We start from the raw sequence: 19180 nt of genomic DNA on the forward strand, positions 1-19180 counted from the left end.
GGGATATAAATCACATCCTCCAAATGGCATTAACAGGTTCACTAGTAACAACCCACAATGGATTATTAAAGGGGTGACTTCTAAAAGGCTTCCCTCAGTCCTCCCCTTACAGCCCCTGTGAAAGACAAGACCCTGGCGCTTAAGAGAACGGCCTTTCCCGGCCTTTCCCATTCTTTGGTTCTTGTGCAATGCGGTGAAAGATCTTTTTGCACTCCCAGCACCTTTGGTTTGGAAAAGAATCAACTTACATGTCTTCTAAAGATCTTCCAAGTCAAATTTCTGCAATCTACTGTGTGATTAATAACTTTGAACTTGAAGCTATAAACATCAGTTATGCAAACATCCTGCCCCTGGTTGTAAAAGTGATGATTTTGGGTCCAAATGAAATAAGGTTCAAAGACCTAAGAATCCAAATAAAAGTGGAAATCTACCACATGTTTTACTTTTACTAAAGTGAAGAAAAGTTTTGAGCCAATTACCCGGCTTATTGGTAAACTCCAGGGGCAAGTTTGAGCAAGACCAACTCAGAGAATGAAGTACCCTCAAGAAATGGTCATTTGTGCGACTCACAGGGTAGTAAGCAGCAAATGGAGAGACAGGAGAGATCTTATCTCTTCTTATCTCTGTCTCTGTGCCTCTGGCTCCTTCACTAGCAGGTGATGCCTAGCAGGTGAGAATGATCAGAATGAGCAGTCCATGCAGGTTCAGAGGAGAAAACTTGGGATGGAGGCCATCACAAGACCAGAAACTGTAGGTGAGATAGAAATGATAAACCCAGTTGTTCAGCCAACTGTAGAAATGAAAAATTCTTAGGTGCAAACTGCTATAGCAAGGATCAGACTGCAAGAGAAGGTATCCAGAGGTGCAGACCAGAGGTAGGCAGATGGAGAGAGAGGGCCATTGTGTAGAATCACCAGCCCTTATAAATCGCCACAGTCTCAGCCTGAAAGTAATTAATTTAACAATAGATAACAAATTCACAAAGGAATGGACCCCTCCCCCAAGAGGAACGCTATATCAGTACGATTTCTGCACTGGCAAAACAATTCTCTTTTTTCTTTTAAAGATTTATTTATGCATACAAGAGCTGGGGCACAGGTCAGAGGTGCAAGAGGTGAGAGGATTCACCAGAGACAAAGTGGGGGAACAGAATAGGCAGATGGACGAAGTGAATTGCACTGCTGAGGGGAGCAGAGGACGTGACAGGTGAGGTCTGTGGCACCACGTGGATCACCTCAGGGGTGGATCAAACCTCCACGCTGAAGCTGCTGTGGCCAGCTTCGTGGTGCTGTGCTTTAACCTGCTGCACCACTAGGGGAAGGCCCTATAACTCTTTTTTCAAGACTGCCCATTTGTGTTTATGCAAATGTCGCTCTTTTTCTTTCCCCTTTTTCTAGTAAACCTGCCCTTTTAAAATGTAATCTTCAGAGGGCTCCGTGGTGGCACAAAGGGTTAAGTCTCAGCACAATGAAGCTGTTAACAGCAGGTATTCCATCTCAGCCTGGGAGCTGACCCACAGGGCTGAGCAGACCTCTCCTGTATCTCCCACTGCTCCCCTCACAGTGTATTTCAGTACATCTGCCTGTTCTGCTCCCCTCTCTGTCTCTGGTGAATCCTCTCACCCCCTACACTCCAGTTATTGTATTCATAAATAAGTAAAATAAACCTTTAAAAAATTAAAAATAATATGTAACCTTCACCTGCCTGTGTCTGTGTAAATGTATTCTAGGTGAACTCACCACGTTCTGCTGAAAGGGGTATTCTACTGAAACTTCTCAGAGGTAACCCAAGGATCCCACTGATTGAACCCACATACCGTCAAAACTACCTCAATCAAGGTAGCTGAATTCTACCTTGCCACAGGTAATCCCAGAAATGTCAATCAGCCAGATTGACTCAAACTTCACAAGGGCCCTAAATAGACACAGGTCATTTATGGTGCCCTTTTAGGGTTGACTCTGCTATCATAACTTTAAGATGTTACAGAAAATTTTGTATATATTCCTGAGGGGTGCTTTAGAGTTACTAGGATTTTTTCCCCTTGAATAACCACCCAAGGAGACATTAAATTCAATGGATAGTTTTGAGTGACTTTAAGGAACTGTCAAGGGACCCACTGAAAGACAACTTCGCTCTTCAGATTTATTGCCAAAGGCAGTGTCATTTGCTAGGTTAAAACCAGTTAGCTTTGGTGACTGAGGCCAAGTAGTTGTTAAGAGAAATGCCTGAGCATTGTTGCTAGGAAAATAGAACTTTTACTAAGAATTCCAGGAAGCCAAGAGGCTTCTGGGTAATGTATATATCACAGAACAAAAATCTCTTTTTCAGTCCCAATGTCACATCGTGGGTGATGTAATAAGTCAATAGAGCATGAGGCCTTTGTTCTCTTCAAGCTGCTTTAAATTGTTCATTTAAAGATTTAATACTCTAATTTATCAGAAACACCCTACGTGAAGGTTTCAAGGAATGGGTAGGAGGGAAGTCCATCCTTGGATTGAAGCTGTTAGGAGCTGCTCCTTGTGACGGAGGGACTGGACTGCCTCTCTCCAGGAAGGAGCCCCTGGCCTTCAGGAATGTCCCCCTGAGACTTCTTAAGCCATCTCTCTTCTCAGAAATGTGCATAACCAGGAGACCTGTGAGCAGTAGACAGGGTATTGATGTTTTTTCATGTCTTCATGTCTGCTCCTGACATCATCTTACTCTTGGTAAATGGTTTTGGGAATTGATTTGCCAAATATTTCCACAAGTATATGCCTTTGGGATTACATCTTTTGACGTCATCTTTATCCTCATCAGTAATATGGATCCTTAAATTAAAAAAAAAGATTTGGTATATATGTTAGTTGTACAGAAAATGATGCATACACAAAAACACAAGGAAGAAATGTCTCCATAGTTGCACATTGGCCACCGGAATACCACTATATACCCATGGTAATTAATATTAATTTTTTCAACGTTACCAGCTCTGCCCTTTCAGATTTCCTTCCCTTGAGGGGGAACATCACCCTAATAACATCTCAGTGGGATCCATAATATTAGGGTTGCTTCTGCTCATTCAAACAAGCCCAGTCCAGTTCTTAAGGCTTAGTTCCATTTGTTTTGCAACTTTAATCTCCTATTTGGTTCAAAGCTTTCCGCCTCCTGCTCTTTCTCTGTGCTCCTGCCCTGTCTGCTTTGTGGCCCTCTGGTGTTGGGATGAGAAGAGGAAGGAGAGAAAACAATACAGGGCTGTGCCCCTTGACCCCTTCCCACAGCAAAGCTGCAGTTGGACCAACCACGGTCCTCTCAAACCTGCAGATTCATAGTAATAGGTACATAAAACCAAGCTTGTAAAAATGAATCTATTATTAATTCTGGGGAGGGGGGCTTGGTGGTGGAGAGGTTAGGACAGCAGTATGTGTGCAAGACAGAGGAAGGATACTAATGGAATTAAATCAGTATATGCCATATAGAAAGTGAGCAGATAAAGTTTGAAATTAAAAAATGAAGAAATCACAGTATAAAATATAAGTGGGGAATTTAGAGCTAAATACCAAATCCTAAAACTAAGTAAAAGAAATGGAAGTGCTTTCCTCTTAGAGAAACGATGTGGGGGCTGGGAAGAATGGAGGGTGCTGCTGTTTCAGACCCTAGTACTATTGTTTTGATAATAATAGCAGCTGCCAAGAGGGGTCTTTGTGGAGTTTAAATAACATAATCCAGATAGAGCTCTTAGCACACTACTTGGAGTATATATGTTTCAATTGAAAATCCCTATTCCACTATAGGTACTCAAATTTTTAAAGTGCAAAGTTGTTATAAGAATAGTTACATAAATTTATAATGAGAAAATCTAATCAGGTGTATATTTTCTTCAAAGTCAGGCGATTACTGGTCTTTTAGCCATTTTGGATTCTTAAGGCGACTTCCTAGCTTTTATTTGTATGCAAGTGAGCTATCACTTCTGGTGTTCTCTTTCCTTATACGTCCATCTCTTGCATCATGAAAGCCAAGAAAAGGATCTGTATTTTTGTCCTCTGACATTAGGCTCAGAGTGGAAGTGAAACACAGCAAAGTAAATGATGTGGCTTTGTTTTCTTGAGCACAAGATCTTGAGTCCTTTGAATAAATATCTCAGACCAGTTGGGAGTTTTCCCCAGTGCTGGTCCTTCTAAGACTGGAGACACCGCTTCTCCCTGACAGCTGAATAATGCAGTTTTTGGACTCTGGCTGTGAGAATGGATTCAGAATGAATAGCCCAATGGAGCCATTGCAGTTATCTTCAAGACTGAAGTGTAGCTAAACAACTCCTCCCCACTTGGGAGTGTTTTTAACACTGTTTTTTCCGTTTGTTTTTTTTTCCTACCATTAAATTGCAAACTAGAACTATGATTTGAGACACTCTGATTTTGATTAAAGGTCTAGTCACACCACAATCAGGATAACCTTTCTTATCCTCAAAGTAGTAGAAAGTTTGTAGAGGGTATGGTACCCAACACACGCCCTTACTCTGGAGTCGCATGGACCTGGTTGTGTGACTGTTCTACCATGAATTGCTACCTTAGGCAAATTATTTATCACTTCTGATGGAGGATAAAGATAGAAAGGGTGGAAAAGAGGCGCCGCAAGACCACGAATCTGGCTCACACACTACTGGGAGCTGGAGGTGGGGGTAGAAGTGATTAACATAGTTGTTAAACCGGCTATGGGAACTCAAAATCCTTAGCCCCATGCGAAAAGTCAGGTGCTGTTTTAGACTCACGGACAACGGACTGGAGGTAAAGATAAGGAGATTGAGGGCCATTGTAGCATCTCAGGCTCCTTTCATATTCTACATAGTTATCCAAAACCGACAACAAACAGACCTCTCCAGAAAGGAACGAGCCCCTCGCAAAGAGCAGACTACACCAAGGTGGTCTCTGCACCAGCCGGGGCTGCAGTGCTTCTACCCACCGGCGCCTGTGCAGCTGTTTCTTTTCGCCACTTCTCTCCCTAGGCAGGCAGCAGCCCCCGCTTCCCTGCACTGACCTCCCTCAGCAGAGGCCGCTCTCCTTGAGGCTGCTTGCATTTGCCCACGCAGGCCTCTCTCCGCAAACCTGCCCACTTGTGCCTATGCGGTGTCCTTTATTCTTCTACCTTTTATAGTAAACCTGCCCTTGTGGATGTAACTAACATCTCTGTGTTGTGGAGTACCTCGCCTGGGAAACTCGCCCCGAGCACTGAAAGGGGAGCTCTGGGGAAATTTGTCCGAGTGAACACAAAAACCCCCACTCTCCGAACCCAGCAACTCGAACAACAACTTCATTTCCATGTCTTACTTTTCTCAACTGGTGAGAACATCCTCTTTTAAGACTCTTATGAAAACTAAATGAGATACAGCATGCCAATCGCTTCACACAGTGCCTGGTGCTTAGTAAGCCCTGAGAAAATGCAAGCAATTATCTTTATTCATCACATTTCCTTGGGAAGTGAAGCAGTTCCTCTCCACTAGAGATATGGGAGTTGAAAGGTACATAATCAAGCCTAAATTCTCTTCGTTTATTATCTGTACTGAAACATTACAAAAGCTGAAGGATCTCCAAAATTATTGAAAAACATTTCTGATTTCTTCCACCTGGCGAAAGGAAAGTTGCTGTCTTAAAATCACCTGTACTTTCTCACTGAGCTTCTAGCGCCCACAAGTGGCCACATGCTCAAAAATTCCCCCAAGTTCCCCTGGGTTGAGAACAACCCAACATGTGAGCTCTATATTTGAGGTGGAGGGGTTATTCTTTAACTTGCAGTTGTGGTGTTATGTTTTTAAAACCACGAATCAAATCAAGGTGCCAAATATTTTAGGTGTGTTTAAACTCTTGTTTGCGAGGGCGTTTGAGACGGGAATTCTTTAAGCCGACAGGTGAAACTACAGAGCGACCTAATAATGAGCGGACAAAGGACGCTCAGCCGTTCACTCAGTCTGCAGATTGGCAGCTCAAGGATGCCTTTCATGTAGAAAATATCATTTTCTGCCCCTGTGGACTTCTGGGCAAATTTATTCAAAGTTATAGGAATTATTCAGCAATAATTATTTATATCTTCTTTTAAAACTAAGGCATTAGATTGACTCCTTCTAACTGAATTCTTGAGAGAGATTTTGAGAGGTCAAGACAATTCAGTTTTCAATTGAAAGGCCATCTCCAAAGCATCTTGTTTGCATCACCATGCAACATTGAGTCTGAGGGGAAAGGAAAGGGCATTTTTGATTCCACTGACATCCATGATATCTGTAAGAGTTTTAGTAAATGTTCAATCAAGAAAGAATGACCCATGTTGTTTCACATATTTTTTTACTGCTTCCTTCTGATATTTTCCTTTGTGTCTTTTCTTATATCTGGTGCCCTTCTCTACACCTCCCTCAAACTAAAATAAACTTTATTTTGCAAGAGTTGGGTTTAGGAGTCAGACTTCAAGTTGCCTGAGACACCATCTCCATACAACCATTAAATTAATATCATCACCATGAAATAGTATATTCCAGAAAATGTGACTAAATAACCAAAGTTGCCACAGACCCAGAGTTCTTAGGAAGGGAGTTGCCTTTTGGCAGTCTCCCAATTGGGTCCGATTTCTCTGTGGAAAATGCAGACTACATCCTACTCCTTACTTTTGCCATGTTGACTAGGACCTTGATCATTGTGATCTTATTTGTATATCTGCATATTTGACAAGTAAATATTAGAACCTATTGTACCCACTAGGTGGTCCTATACCCATTATGTGCTGAGTACAGGACATACAGGAGAGTTTTAATGGGGCATAGAGAGAACAACTTAACAATAGAGATCATCAGAGAAAACTTTCAGCTAGCAAGTTGAATAACTTCTTTTATGGCAGTTTTTGAAACTTAAAATATGAGCCTTTCAAAACCCTGCCAAAATGGGCTGCTATTCTACCTGCCATGGATGATAACGATGACAATCACAACTGAAAAAGGAAAAACAAACAAAGCAAAAAAACAAAAAAGCTAAATGATGTCAAGGTATAAAACTTACTTGTCGTTAACACCTAAGTTTACATATAAGACACAACACTCAGAGCAGAAACTGCATCTTTTGGGATGTTGTTGATGTCTTCTCTCATAACCAGAATGCTTGTGACTAACTCTGAGAATGACAGATACACTTGACGAAACCTCTTTTTGTTTTACGGAAAAGCAGCAGTTACAGAAATGATCCTAGAATTTTGTTTCTAGCTCATTTCAGGTAAATGTGTTACCCACTTCTAGGAAACTGTTGAGCTTCTCTCACTTTCCTAAGACTTGTGCAACACTTTAATTGCTGTTTATGACAGGAACAAGATACTGCAGGACTTTTTGAACTCTCAAAGAAAAACTCAGTCTGGCTTAGCAGAATTTGAATGTCAAATATATTTTATTGCTTTTGCATTCTTTTACAGTGGTAGTAGTCATGCCCAAGTCATTCCAGAGCTTACAAACAGAGCTGGATCCAAAATTGTCTTAGTAAAGGGCTACTATGAACTACACTCCCTTTTCCCCAAGAATCGATGACGTAAATGATGATAGGTTCCAAGTCAGCCCACAAGAGCTTATTTAACCTTAAATGATGATGAAATGCAGAATCGTGCCCAAAGAAAACAGGAAAAAATGATTGTAGAAAAATTGGTAATTAAATGAAGCAGAAAGTTGAATAAAATATTTTTCTTTCTTTCTTTTTTTTTTTCAACATCAATGCAGCAAAATGTAAGTCTAATTACAGAAGGATGAGGATACGGGTGGAGATTTGTGTGTTGATTTAAGGGGGAGGTTTCTGCAGAGGTTCTGGCACTTGGTGACCCTGATGCCTAATTTAGCTTTACTGTTAACATTCTTCTAGTATTTCAGTGTTAGTTTGTGGGACTCAAGAATACACTGGTTCCTTGTTAAAACAACTAAATGGAATGACGGAAGTGAAAGCTGCTTTGTCTCCTGCTCAGCACCCAGTCCAGAACCTGGCCAGGGGGACGCAGTTAATGACCACAGGGTGGGTCTGCATGGGACTACAGGTCTAGAGTGGGGTGATATTCCCAGAGAGGTGGTCATGAACCCCAGAATTTGACACCGTTAAAGGCAGTAATGGCATCTTTTTTATTTTTAAGCTTATACATGATAAAATGGATTTGATTTGAACTTTAAGCCACAGCTATAGTCATTGTGAAACTTAACTGCTTTTTTTCTCTTTTTATTTAAGATTGTATTATACCATTCTGTAAGTTTCAGGTGTGCATATTAAAAACCAGGATGTGTATATACAACAGTAGATTTACCACTTAGAAGTGAAATTCTAACCACCATATGATCGTCCATTTTACTCTGGCCATCTCTTTCCCTTCTGGTAACTGATCTATAGTCAAAATATTTGTTTTTGCTTCATTTAGCTAATCTGTTTGCTTGGTTGCTCTGCATATCCCACATATGAGTGAAATTATACTGTATGTCTTTGTCCTTCTGAATGACTGCACTAAACAATATACCCTCTGGGTCTAACCATGATGTTGCAAATGATAGACTTTCAACTTTTTAAATTGCTGAGTAATATTCCATTTTGTATACATACATCTTCTTGATCCAATCATCTGTCAATGGATGTTAGGTTGTTTGCACCTTCTGGCAAATGTGAATAGTGCTGCAGTAAAGATGAAGGTGCATATACCTCTTTGAATTTAATACTTTTGTATTAGATAGCTAAATTCCAAAATATGGAATTTCCATTTTTAAGCTTTCTGAGGACTCTGTCTCCATAACTGTTTTCTATAACGTCTGCACCAATTTACATTCCAACAGTGCAATGTAATTCTCCAAGAAGATATATAGGTTGCTAATGGACTCATGAAAAGGTGTCCATCAGCTCTTATAATCAGAGAAATGCAAATCAAAACAATAGTGAGATATTGTTCCACATCTGTGAAAGTGGCTATTATCCGAAGACAAGAAACCAGTGTTGGCGACGATGTGGAAAGAACTTGGACTGCAAGTGACAAAATTCAGTGTTGGCAGGGTGGGAATGAAGTCCGTGGATAATTACCCTACTTGAGCCACTACAGTTCTCGAGGCACCCACAGTCAGGTCTCATGGTGCATTGGAGAAAACAAGGACCCTGTCATAAGCAGTATCTGGAAATCAATGTCCCCGGGGGAAGCCTGATAAGGCGTGGGTACCACACAGTGGAGCCTGTATAGTAGTAGTTGACCCCTGGCTTCTTCTTTCTCGCTATATCCCAGTAAGCAGGCTGATGAGATCTGTGATAGTGACAACAAAGAGCCCCATTTCTGGCATTTTGCGACACTCAAGTACTTTTTTCAATTCTTACCAATGCATCAGCTCTTTCAATGCTCATAAAACGCTGGGAGGTAAGCACATCTCTGGTGTCCATTTTATGCGAGGAAACTAAGGTTCAGAGAAGTTGAGCGGCTTGCCCCTAAGCCACAACGTTAGAAGCAGCAGAGTTTGGATTCAACCCCACATCTATTTGACTGCCAGGGCTTGGGAGCTGAAACACTTGATTTTTTTTTTTTTTCTATTTACAAGATGGTATCACTTATTCCCTGTGGCTAACGCATTCATCACTGATACCAAAAACAGCAAAACTGGGAGTATTTCTTTTATTCTAGACTCAGGACCTGCTTCCTAGGATACTGGCATTCTTGAGAGCCCAGGCCATTGGCATGATATCCTACTCTCCCTCTGGTCCAGTCTGCTCTGTTGCTCAGGCCACAAACACGCTGTGCTGTCTGGTGGCAAGAACTCTACAAGACTGAACTAGGCCTCAGGGATTCTTGGTCCTGGGATCAATCTGACTTGGAATTGTTTCAGCCTCATGATAGAAACAGAAGCTGAGTGTTTGCTGTCTAAAATTTTGAAGGATTCACAAAAATGAGCCTGTACAAAATGTGCATGCAATTCTTTGTTAAACAACTGTAAACACTTCACTGCAAAAATCCACAGAAGTTTGCAAACATTTTGTAAGTAGAACCTATATTGCAGTTAAAACACACACACACAATTATTTGCATGCAATACTGACAAAATCGGCACTTATCGAAAAGCCATGTGCAAAACACTTGCTTCAAAAAAAGTTTAAAATCTTAAAATCTCATAGACCAGGCTGGAAAGAGGATGGAGAGCAAGGAAGCAGGTTTCTTTTTTGTGAGTTTTCTCAAAAAGAATCATGGGCCAGTAGTGACATTTGGATAAAACAAGCCAAACCAATACTCCCAGCATTACTATCTTCATGCACTTGGCTAAACCCCCAAAAGCACTTATGGCACAATTAGTAGAGCGCTCCAGGCCGCCTGGCAATATTTCTGTAACTTTTTTTTTTAAAGATTTATTTACAGAACTGGGGTACAGGCCAGAGGCTCAGGGGCGGTGAGAGGCTTCACCAGAGACAGAGTGGGGAGCAGAACAGGCAGATCGACGAAGTACACTGCTGAGGGGAGCAGCGGGCGGGTCAGGAGAGGTCTGGCTCGCCATGTGGTCTCCTCCGGGGCAGGCAGCAGGCGGGAATCGAACTCATGCGGAAGTGGCTTCAGATTCTCAGTGCTGTGCTTTAACCCGCTGCGCCACCAGGGAGGGCCATTTCTGTAACTTTTAATGTACTTCCATCCGTTTGTGGTAAAACCACCTGAACGTTATCAAGAATGAAGCTAAATGGCATAGTCCAAACCAAATAACAACAACAATAATAATACCTCTGTGAAGTTGGGGAAATGAAGAAAATGGAGAAGATGTCAGAAGTACTGAGACCCTCATAACTGGGAAGCGCCAGTGCTCACAATAGTTCACTTTTCCAGGCCCAGAAGCCAGAGGACACGGAAGGTGGTCTTAGGTGGGACTGGAGGAGATATCCCTCACACTTTTAGAACACAACAGGCCAGATTTGCCTCCTTTGGGTGCAGAAAAGAAGGCGGAATGAGGTCCCATGGTTGGGGAGATTGACTGAATAGATATCAAATCCCACGCAAGGCAAGCACTTTGGGGGCATAGAGTTAACTGGGGTGTGTTGTAGCTCCCTGAGGAAGTTCTCAGGAATTGGGTCTGGGAGCTCAGGGATTTCACAAGGAAGTCATTGGGAGACCTATGCCAATCTGGCCTGAAAATAAGACTCAGAGACTTGGGGCTTCCTATGTGTTCCTTGCAAGCTTTGGGTGTTAGGGTCCAAGAACTCGATTACCGCAAAAGACAGAGCGTCACGCAAGAATGCAATTGGGCTGGCTAGCCAGAGTCAAGCCATTCCCTGCCAGACACGCAGGATTCAGGCAAGGCCCCAACCAAAGGAAAGTCAGGGCCCGAGCAAATTCAGAGCCCGCGCAGATTCAACTTAGCAAATAGATTCAAAGATTAACAGACGTCACAGCCTGGGTCACAGTTCAGCCACCCAATGACAGGTTTCCAGGAATAGATGTCTCATTTCCTGGTGCCTCAGATCCAATTAGCCTGGGCCACACCATTCCCATATCCAATCAATTTTAAATGTACATTGTCCCTCTTCAACCTATCCTGCATTCCGGGGGGTGGGTGCTTGCCTGGGCTAGTCTAGTTTTGCTCAGGCCTGCGTTACTTCCTCCATTCCTTCATGGAGAACCTCAGAGAGGATGTATGTCACTTCAGCAGCAGCTGGGGCTGGGAGCTAGACATTGCCGCTAGTTGCTGGGTTCTCGCACATTCTTCACATTCAATGCCAGTTTATTCACAGCCTTTGGTGACAGGGGCTTCCAGGGCAGCATTTCTTTCTTTCTTTTTTTTTAAAGATTTATTTATTTGTGCATACAGAACTGAGGTACAGGCCAGAGGTGCCGGGGTGGTGAGAGGCTTTACCAGAGACAGAGTGGGGAGCAGAGTAGGCAGATCGACAAAGTACACTGCTGAGGGGAGCAGTGGGTGGTTCTGGAGAGGTCTGCCATGCCACGTGGGTCACCTCCAGGCAGGGGATCAAACTCACACTGAAGTGGCTATGCTAGCTTGCAGTGCTGCGTCCTAACCCATTGCACCACCAGGGAGGGCCAGGACAGCATTTCTGAAGACAGAGTTTGGGAAAGATGAGGGAACTTGGGGGAATATCTAGGGTATTGAGCAGCAGGCACCTGTTGTTCCTCATAACATTATTTCCAGATTTTCTGGGTCATTCTTAGAGCACATCTAGGCGCAGGACCCAAGTAGGTATACTGTTGTTCCTAAAAGGAAGAAAGGAGATGGTAGGCTAAAGGCTTATGGGTAGTGGGTTCCTGTGCTAAATCCATGGTAACCACTGCCCAGTGTCCATTCTTCCTATTCAACAATCTAGTCACATGCACCACACAAATCTCACATACATGGCTCGAAGCCTTTGCCCATGCCCTTCCCATAATCTTCTTTTCCTATTTCTTTCCTTTATTTTTTGTTTGCCATTTTCTTCAATATCCACGGCAATTCATCTCTCTTTAAAAAAAAAAAAGATTTATTTATGTATGCATACAAGAACTGAGGTGTAGGCCAGAGGTGTGTGGTGGGGTAGTGGTGGTGAGAGGATTCACCAGAGACAGACTCGGGAGTAGAACAGGCAGGTTGAGATACACTGCTAAGGGGAGCAGTGGGTGGGTCAGGAGACATCTGCTGGGCCATGTGGGCCACCTCCCTGGCCGGGGATCAAACTCCTGCTACGGGGCTATAGATAGCTTCATGGTGCTGTGCTTTAACTGGCTACTCCACCAGGGAAGGCCCTCAAATCATCTCTTGGTGGGAGATTTTCCTGATATTTCTCTCAATTCTGTTCTTTTGTTTACCTTCCCCTGAGTGGTAATGTATCCGTAACTTCTACAACAGCATACATTACCATAATTTTGTCTACTAGAGCCCTGAGAGAAACGTTTCCTTCCAATATCCTCCTCCCTGCAAATGATGAGACTTCAGGAGAGGAAATCCATTTCAGTTTTCACCTACATTGCTCTTTCTGATTTGTAAACATTTCTCCCAAAGTAAGAGCCTCCAACTCACCAATTTATGATGACACCAGAGTGAAGTACATCTTTAATCTCTCCACTGATCCTGAACGCCTGAAAAGGTTACTCTTTGAAGAGTTATTTAACCGTATCTTAGATGAAAGTCTATTCCCACTTCTGGTGAACTAATGCATGGGCTGGACAAGGAACTAGGTTAAGAGTGGTGGCAACATATGAAAAGAATAAGCCACAGTATTTGACCTGAACCTTCATGTAGGTGAGACTTTGTCACCTGAAATGGATATGGCAGTTTTTATTTTTAAGATTTTATTTATTTATTTATACATGGTTTTTATTACTGTATGTGTACAAGAACTGGGTTGGAGGCCAGAGGTGTGTGTGTGTGTATGTGTGTGTCTGTGTGTGTGTGTGTGTGTGTGTTGGGGGTAAGGTGAGAGGATTTACCAGAGACAGAGTTGAGAGCAGAACAGGCAGATGTTTTGAAGTTCACTGCTGAGGGGAGCAGCGGGCAGGTCAGGAGAGGTCTGCCATGCCATGTGGGTCACCTCCCTGGCTGGGGATCCAACTCATGCTGCAGTGGCTACAGCTAACTTCATAGTGCTGTGCTTTAACCCATGCCACCAGGGAGGATCTATCACAGGGTTATTATGAGGATTATATGAATCACTTCTTGACAGTCAGTGCTTCATAAATGTTAGTGATTGTTGTTATTCCCCCCTCATCATCTCTTACTTATGAGAGTCCTGATTCTGCAGGTCACCATGCCTGAGAAAGTTGGGCATTCACAGAATAAAATCCAGGACACTGATGTGCCATACACCAAGAGAGGCAATTGCAGTCAAAAGAGCCACAAGGCTGGATTCAGGCAGGGAAAGCCCATATGGATACAATACCAGACAGTAAGAGGCCTACTAGCATAGCTGCAGGACACGAAGTCAAGAAATAAAACAGGAGGCTGAGTCAGCTTGCTGGCCCTGTTTCACTTGCCTCCTTCTCCTCACTCTATCCCCACTCCCAATTTAGGCAAGGCCTAGTCATTTTTTTTTTTTGAGATTTATTTACTTATGCATACAGAACTGGGGTACAGGCCAGAGGTGCAGGGGCAGTGAGACGATTTACCAGAGAGAAAGTGTGGCAGATCTACGAAGTACACTGCTGAGGGGAGCAGCCGGCGAGTCAGGAGAGGTCTGCCACGCCATGTGGTTGCCTCCTGAGGCAACTCATGCTAAAGCAGCTTTAGCTTCTTAGTGCTGTGCTTTAATCTGCTGTGCCACCAGGGAAGGCCCTGGATTTTTAAAAAATTATTTATTTATACTTAAAGAACTGGGGTAATGGCCAGAATTGTGGGGAGTGAGAGGTTTCACCAGAGACAGAGTGGGGTCAAGAACAGGCAGATCTATTGAATTATACTGCTGAGGGGAGCAGCGGGTGAGACGGGAGAGGTCTAACACACTCTGTGGGTCAGCTTCCTGGCCAAGGATCGAACTAGTAACTCACTGGCTTCACAGAGCTTCATGGTGCTGTGCTTTAACGTGTTGTGCCACCAGAGAGAGCCCCAAGGACTAATCTTAAGCATGCCTGGTACAGAGGCAGCAGATGGTAACAGCTAACTAAGCAGAGAGAAGTAGGGCCCAGGAACCAGTGCAGACCAGTCCACAAAGGTGATTTCCAGATGCACAGTGGAAAGAGCTAAGACCTACTCACTACAGACTCGGCAAGTTTACATGGTAAGGGTGGGTCATCCAAACTTGCAGCATATTGAAGAAGCCTGAGGGAGAGAGTGAGTCATGAGTTTACTTTGTAATCAATATTTTCATGACCAGAATTTATCCTTTCATTGCCCAATTTCTAGCACTAAATGAATAAGAACCCTGCCTTCCGGTCCCTGTGGTGACTTCCAATCAACTTTGGGGTTTAGCATTCTTCATTCCAATGTGCTCACACTGCCAAAGTGAACACTGGGTCGTGTAATCAGCAGACAGCAGCTGTTTCCAGGCGCTGACCAGGCCAGCATGTGAGGGAGTGCTGTTGTGTGGCTAAAGGAAGTTATGTCTAGGTGGCATGTACTTTGACTCATGGCCTCCAAATAAAATATCACAGAAAAACCACACTGCCACAGGGCTCCTTTGATGGCAGAAAACAGCAGACATAATACATGCAACACTTAATGCCAACTAACTTTGTTTCCCTGGCCCCTTCGTGCATCTTCAGTCTGCCCCCTCTCTTTTGAAGCAAACAAGTTCTCACCTTTTCTAGTTTAACCTTTTATTGTTGAACATTTTAATTATATATAAAAGGTAGAGAGGTTACTGTGTACTCACCGTCCAGTTTTAACGATTGACAGAATTTTGCTTTTCTTTTTTTCATCTAGCTAGGCCTCTCCTTAAAAAACTTTTTTTTTTGTTTGTTTGAAGGGAAGAAGTGCTTTAAAGTGAATCTCAGGTACTATATTATTTCAATTCTAAATACAACATAGTGTGACAGATTAAATGGTTTTCTTTTTAAAAACACAATCACTTTTCTTTCTAAGTCAAAAGATAAATATTTTCTAGGGATGAGATGCACAGGAAGATAGACTAGAGTTAGCAACACTCTTATATTTGGAAATTACAATAGAGTAGATGTACAAAGTTCTTTCTCATCACAAGGAAAAGTATAACTATGTGAGGTGACAATGTTAACTAAATTGGTTATAATTGTTTCATAAATTATTTATATATCAAATCATGATATTGTATGCCTTAAATGTATGCAGTGTTCCACTCCATAAAATGGGAATAAAAAACATAACCCCAATTCCACACTTAAAAAGTAACATTGAAAAAAAATAACTGAATTTTTTCACTCCAAGTTCAATTTTGTCTCATCGCCAAGTCCAAAAACAGGTTTTTCTTTTTTCTAAGCACACCCCAGCTTTAAAAAGAAGAGCCCTCAAAATGAGGAATCAGAGGCTCTGAGATGCGGTGTGTGTCATCCAAGTCAAGCCAGTGAGTGAAAATGCTGTGACCAGAACTAGGTCTGCGGTCCAGAGCTCTGTCTGCTGTCTTCATGCTTTGTTTCACTTTTGACGCTCCCCATGCCATCTCTGATCGTGTCTCTTAGCACCTTCCTCTCCCCTACTTTCGAGTTGCTACAGCAGCCACCAGTCTGTATCTTAGGGTGAGAAAAGCAACAATAAGAAATAACATCAATATTTTAACAAGATTGCCATATATGTTCTCAACAGACATTTAGTAACAAATCAATGCCAGAGCTAGTTGTTAATCAGGTTAGAAAACACTGACAACTCCCTGCTCATATATTAAAGCCAGTGACATTCCCATGCCTCTGTCTGTACATGTTCACTCTTATGAGGACACTGCTTAAGCCGTTGGACACTTGGGAACTTTGCTAATACTTGCCCAGGATTCCAGCACTTCTTGAAATGGTGGCACACCCTGGCACATGCAAAGGAAACAGTCCAAATGCACTACAGAAGTTTAGAAAGGCTGGACAGCGAACGCTCATCTAACAGTAACCTATCGGGATTGCTAGAAGGTGGGCAGGTGGGCCTTAAAGGCCAAAGAATGGTCCAGGAGAGTAAGACTGATTGTGTTCTGTACGAGTTCTTACATAAAGATCAGTATGAGTAAAGTGTAGGACACTCCCGTGTTGAGATTACCAATGGGCAGAGTAGAGAGCACCCAATGTATCAGTAGAGGAATTTGAATTTTTCTACTAATACTTTTTTAAATTAAATTTATTTATTTTGGGCCCTCCCTGGTGGCACAGTGGGTGAAAGCACAGCACTAAGAAGCTAAAGCCTCTTCAGCATGAGTTCAATCCCTACCCGCACCAGAGGTGACCCACATGCAAGGCAGACCATTCCTGACCCGCCTGCTGCTCCCCTCAGCAGTGTACTTTGTCAGTCAATCTGTTCTGCTCCCTACTCTGTCTCTGGTGAATCCTTTCACAGCCCTTGGACTTCTGGCCTGTACCCCAGTTCTATATGCATAAATAAATAAATCTTTTTAAAAAAATTATTTATTTATATCATTGTTTATTTTTAAACAATGTTTACTTTTTTACTACACCCCCCCCCCTTGCAGGTATAGATTCCATAGAATTTCTTCCCGCAACTACTAACTTTTTTTTAAAAGGTATATTTATGCATACAGAGTTGGGGTACAGGCCAGAGGTGTAGGGACTAGGGACCTTGAGACGACTCACCAGAGACAGAGCGGGGAGCAGAACAGGCAGATTGACAAAGTACACTGCTGAGGGGAGCAGAGGGTGGGTCAGGAGAAGTCTGCTAGCCATGCAGGTCACCTCCGGGGCAGGGGATAGAACCCACACTGAAGTGGCTACAACTAGCTTGCAGTGTTGCATCCTAGCCTGCTGCACCCCCAGGTAGGGCCCCCAACTACTAACTCTTAAACAAGGAAGCCAACCAACAACCAAGCCAACCCATGATCAAATAGAAATCTGAAATAAAGTGGAATGTCCTATTAAAACTTGAGTTATAGATTACATTAAAATGTACGTAGTAGTGTCTTTTCTTTGAGCAAATAGCTCCATGAAATGTTTGCATGATTGCAATTTTTCTTCATTGTGTTATTTAACCTAAAATTAATTTAGCTGCTATGTTGGTCTGAAACCAAACTTTGAAAGTCGATTCACCAGAATATAGGCTCCTGGCAGCCTAGATGTGACAGATGGGATTTGGACAACACTTAGGTGCCTAGGTTTTTGATAGCACCTGGAAATCATTAGCTGTAGGTGAGGAGGAAAGCAGCGTGACCCCTTTGTTGATTGGAACATGACAGATAGTAGCAATCCAGAGTTATGTTCAAATAACCCCACTGGCCCATCACACTAAACTCAAACTACTCTCGGACCAGCTGTTTCCCATTACTAAAAAGAACACCATGTAATTTAGTCTGGTCTGATTATTGTGCATAATCAGGGAGAAATAGGGTTTTAAACATCTTAGCCCATTTACCGCAGTTATTAGTATAGTTCCTATTAGAGTCCAGAACTCAAATCTTTTGACTCCTCTTTCTCCCTCTGCCTTAGTTTCTCTATCTGTTAACTGAACTAATGATAATTCCCTCCTCATAGAATTGGTGTTAAGCTTCAGTGGATTAAAACATGAAAGTGCTCAGTAAATATAGCTATTCACTCACCCACTTACAAGCTCACTTAACAAGTATTTGTTTACTATGAACTGCAGATGCACTCAGAACTGAGGTGGGCACTGTGAGTAATGCAACAGAATTAAGATAGGCTCCTTCCTTCAAAAAGGTCAGTGTTGTGGGCAAAGTAAGACATCATGGGTCTATGTTAAAGTGTAAAACAATATGAGCTTTAAGAGGGCAGGAGAAGATATAACTGCAGCTAACTTTTCCTCTTTTTCAAAGCAATTCAGGTCTCATCAACTCCAAGAAAGAAGAAAACTTACTTCCTGCCATCTCTCTTCATCTCTACCCAATCTCTGCTGCTCCTAATGTTCCAGGCGCAACACTCATTCCTGCTCCATTCTGCAGGAAATGTTCAATTTCTCCATCTCCCCTGTTAGATCATCAGTATTTTAAGAGCCCAAACCATGGCTTACTCCTGTCTGAGACATCATTAAATTACAATGTCTGGCCCATAGCAGGTGGCCAGTTCTGTTGAATGGATGAGAATTTGCTGTCATGAAAAGTTTACTAGAAAGAGGGTCATAAAATGTGGGTTCTGGTTCCCATACTGCTACTTGTCCTAACTCTCTGGGGTTTAGTTCCCTCATGAGTAATACCTAAAGATCGAACCAAATGAGTTTGAAGAGCATCCTCCCAGCCCCATCATGCTAGCGTGGAACACATGGGGGGCTGAGACGGGACTGTACTCTTTGTCCCTGCACTAACTGTCAGTTAAAGGTTGTCATAGAAACTCTAGGCTCTCAGGAATGTTAAGCTTTTTCTCAACAAAATTCCTCCTATGGGGGCCTCCCTGGTGGTGCAAGGGGTTAAAGCACAGCCCTATCAAACTATCTGCAGCTACTGCAGCACAAGTTCAATCCCAGGCCAGGGAGGTGCCCCACATGGTGCAGCAGACCTCTCTTGTCTTGCCCGCTGCTACCCTCAGCAGTGTATTTCAATCAGTCTGGCGGTTCTGCTCCTCACTCCGTCTCTGGTGAATACTCTCACACCCACCCCTCTGGCCTGTACCACAGTTCTTGTATGCATAAATAAATAAATCTTTAAAA

This window comes from Condylura cristata, unplaced genomic scaffold, assembly GCF_000260355.1.
Source record: "Condylura cristata isolate star-nosed mole 26May11 unplaced genomic scaffold, ConCri1.0 scaffold00019, whole genome shotgun sequence".
NCBI classification, from domain to species: Eukaryota; Metazoa; Chordata; class Mammalia; order Eulipotyphla; family Talpidae; genus Condylura; species Condylura cristata.